We start from the raw sequence: 4,149 nt of genomic DNA, 5'->3' as shown, positions 1-4,149 counted from the left end.
CCCATGACCAAGCCAAAACCAGGGTCTGATACCAATTGTAGGGCCCATTTGCCGTTGCACCAAAAGCCATGACTATTAGTGAACATGGAACACCACATAATTAACGACCTGTGGATAGGGGAGCGCGTCGCATCACCCAACAGCATAGTTATTGGCAAGCTGAAAATATTATGATAAGTTGATTATAAAATACACTGTAAGAATATATTAATTATATTATATTAATTTTAAATCTTATTAGATTTTTTTATCAGTTATAAATATTTTTTAATATTCTTACATATTCTTGTACAATTTTACTTTTAATTCAATAATACTTATTGATATTTATGATGTAGTAGTGTAGTCATTTAAAACAGCTAATTTATCTTTACTTTAAATTCATATATACCAAAATTTCAAAATATTATAAGAAACATTTATAATTATCTATAATAGTTAGATTTTTTTAATCCGAGCACAAACTAAGTGGATTCCTCCAAGTGTGGGTTATTTCAAACTCAATTTTGATGGGGCCTCTAAAGGAAATCTAGGCACCTCTAGCTATGACATAGTCATTAGAACTCATGTGATTAGAATAAAATCATCTCCTCTCCCTCTGTGTACTAATAACAAAACTAAGGTCTTGGCCTTGCTTTTTGGTTTGGAACTTGCAAAATCACTATCTATATCTATGTTACATGTTACATGTTGAAGGGGATTCAACCATTATTATTAACGTGTGTATTAAACATCAAGTATATAATTGGTCCATATAGTATATATTGCATTAAGTATGGTTTCTTTTTTATTCAATCTTTGAATGTTACATCATGCATACTTATAGAGAAGGAAAACTTTTAGCTTAGTGTCTGACTAATTTAGGTACTGATGAGGTTTATATTCACACTTTACTTTATTATTATTAATATAAATTTAATGTTTTGCCAAAAAAAAAAATATGTATAATAGTTGTTAGTTCCACTTTTATAGAGTCAATTCTTCACTTTCTTCTATATTCTTTAAACTTTATTAAAATCTTCAGTCCCTCTCTCTACTATCTTCTTGAATTTGTTTGTTCCCACCTCACTCTATTGTAAGTGCTCTATTTATCATAAGAGTAATATTTTGTGAAAATTACAATCTAATTGTAAATTTGATTGAAATATTATTGGAAAGAATATTCTCATCTATTTCGAATTTCTTCTCTTGCCAAGTTCACACTTTCAAAGTAGGAATATAATTTTTTAGTTTTTGTCCCATTAATTATTATTATTTTTGAAGTAATATTATTAGACTTGACTTCATCTCCATACTCAAAAATCAACATGACTCAAGGTTCAGAGTCATGAGTCAACATGGACTCTAGTCAATGTCAAGTGTATTTATTTATAATATTTTTATTCTCTCTTAGGTGCTTTTCTTCATAGCTTGGACTGATTTCACACTTGAGCTGCTTACTGCTAGTTAGGCTAAGTTTTGTTTTTAGTTGTTACAATCTTGCATGCCTTTTAGTTTGGAATCTTCAACTTCTTTATCTTTTTCTGCTGTCGGTGGAGTTTTGCATGTAGACTAGTCTTCAGAATGCAGGATGGAATCTTTGAAGAAATGCATATAATGAGTTGAAGAAGAAGCAGAAATCACACACAGAGTTAAGGTAGGTGAAGATGAGCAGAATAGTGAGAAGCAACACATGGAGTTTGTGTTTGTGAAACTTCACGAGTGCCCATCAAAGGGCTTTGAGTAAATATGCCACTATTTTCCACAGCAAATTTGCACATACATTTCACAATGATCAAGTTGCTCACAACTTAGAAGCAAGGGAAAATCTGCATTTGGGTATGTTTTTCTTTGTTGTGATATTGATGCAATGGATTGTCTTGTTTTGAAATGGTGTTCAGTTTCTTTTCTAGACCCACTTATTTGATATTTTTCTTACAAACTCTCAGAAGACGTCAATCTGGTGGAGAATAGTAACAATGAGTTTAACAAGGCATCAGAAGGTGGTGCCATGAAAGGAGATACCCAAAGATTTTCTACTGTAAGAATGGAATCCCAGAAATAATGAAAAATTGTGCTTTTCTTAGTGATTATTGGAGCAACTCTTATTTTTTCCAATTTTAATACTGCAGTGAATAGTTGTCATTTTAATGTGTACTGGTAATAGTACTTCTTGAAATGAATAGGTTTTAGATTCGTATTCTAACTAATTTTCAATTATTGAAGATACAAATGGTGGGAGAGGTTTTGGTTTTTTTGCTCTGCTAGGGTTTTCTTGCTTCATGCAAATTTTGAGTTTTTTTACGTACGACCCTTCACTTGCACTCCCCTTCTATCAGCACTTGTCATAGCGCATTTACTGCCGGAGCTTTAGGTTAGGATATAATGGCTCTGGCCAGCGGTGAACTAGTGGTTTCTGGTGTTCATGCTGCTGCTTCGGACTGTCATGGCGCCGCCACCAAACAAACGCCCGTGCAAGTTTGTCCCGAAGGTTTTCCATTAGGTAATCCTGATATTATCCTTCCTTTGCAAGAATTTGATGCTGCATGTGACTGATTAGAACAACATACCTTGATAGGGTATTTTGTTGGTAAGACTCCCCCTAAAGCTATGCTCAGAGAATGGGTCAATAAAAGCTGGACTCCTCATGGAGTCTGCCTTGATGCTGTGCAAAACCTTACCAAAGATTTTTTTTAATTTCTCTTTGCTAACCCATCGCAAGCAGACGCGGTTTTTACCAATGGCGCTTGGTCTGTGTGTTCCTCTCTGCTTGTTTTTCATAAATGGTCCCGAGACTTCTCTGTCTCGGATGATAAAAAGCTTAGGGTTCCTGTTTGGATCGAATTCCTAGGTCTACCGTGGCCCTACTGGCCTTTTATTGAGTCCATTGCCCAAGCCCTTGGCAAAGTTGTTACCAAAGAGCCAGAGAAATTTTTTAATGCTCGCCGTTAGCGGCGTGTTTGCATTGAAGTTGATCTTTCTAAAGATCTCAAGGATTCTGTGGAAATTCAGATTGGCGCTCAAACCTTTGCATAGAAGGTGCTTTACTTGAACCTACCTAACACCTGTTATAGGTGCCAGTCTGCGGAACACAAGATTAGGGATTGCCCTTTGGCTATGCCTAGGGTCAAACCCCAGCCTAAGGTGACGCATGTCAAATAGGTCGAAGGAAAAAAAGAAGAATGAGTTACTCTTGGGCGCAAAGGCAAGCCTACCTTGAATCCTTTGGCCCCCAAGCCATCCTATGCGGCAGTTACCGCGATTCCTCTTACTTCCACCGAAGTGTCAGTGCCTGTTAGCATGGAGATGCCAACGACTTCCGTTGCCCTTGTTTCGGTTTCACAAGTTTCAAACCCTGTTGGTTCGCAGGGGATTATGTAATGATCCCATCTTTTGGCCTTCACATTATTTTAGCAGTTGACCAAGTGTGTGTGCGTTAGCCTTGTTCTACATGGTCTTGAGGGCTAACGAAGGGTTTAATGGGATCCTAGAGTGTTTTGGCCTAGTCATTTCCAGTTTGGGCCAAAACGAAGTTGATTTACTTAGTTTCAGGCATACTATTTTTAGTAAGTCGGCAGGACACAGTGCAGGTCAATTTTGGTGATTGGATTCGATACTCCTCGGTGAGAGCTTTCCGATGAGCTATCACTCGCATTATTCGGAGTTTGATTGCTAATAAATTTTAATGCCTGAAGTTTTATTAAGTAACGTCTAATTTAATTGTAAAATATTAAAGTGTTACTTTAATATTTATTTTATGGTGATGTGTACCCAAGGGAGACATAAGGGGTATTTTAATATATGTTTTATATATTACATATCTTTTATCCCACATTGCCCATATGAGTTGAACGGACCCTTGGAAATAGAATAAAAGGAAGCATTTGTGGCTTCATTAGGCAGGTTGAATATGAGAAGAAATTGGTGTGTGAGTTGCAGCTCTGTTCTTGGCATTTGAGGATGTCTATCCTCTCTTCTAACATCTAGACGTTATTCCCTTGGGGTTTGGCCTTTGGAATTCTTTGTTATTGGCTTCATTATCAGGCAGTTTAGTTGCATTTCCGGCTACAGGCAGATTTGGTATTTTGCTCATATCTTCTTCACTACTTGTCCGACGCTTATGCCGCTTTGAGGGAATGGTATTACAAAGGTAGTGGACTGATTGAAGGA

General features: G+C 36.5%; 1 long non-coding RNA gene across 1 annotated transcript; it reads left to right on the top strand.

Moving 5' to 3' along the window:
- The first annotated feature begins 1,457 nt into the window (after positions 1-1,457).
- On the top strand, positions 1,458-2,069 carry LOC149536124 (uncharacterized). The gene is made up of 2 exons (XR_016357051.1): positions 1,458-1,818; positions 1,929-2,069. It is a non-coding gene; the product is annotated as an uncharacterized LOC149536124 (long non-coding RNA).
- The last annotated feature ends 2,080 nt before the right edge of the window (positions 2,070-4,149 follow it).

The sequence above is a fragment of the Cupressus sempervirens genome, chromosome 10 (genome assembly GCF_028749045.1).
Source record: "Cupressus sempervirens isolate cs-2001-9-10 chromosome 10, ASM2874904v1, whole genome shotgun sequence".
NCBI lineage: Eukaryota > Viridiplantae > Streptophyta > Pinopsida > Cupressales > Cupressaceae > Cupressus > Cupressus sempervirens.
This window is presented reverse-complemented; position numbering and strand designations above follow the sequence as displayed.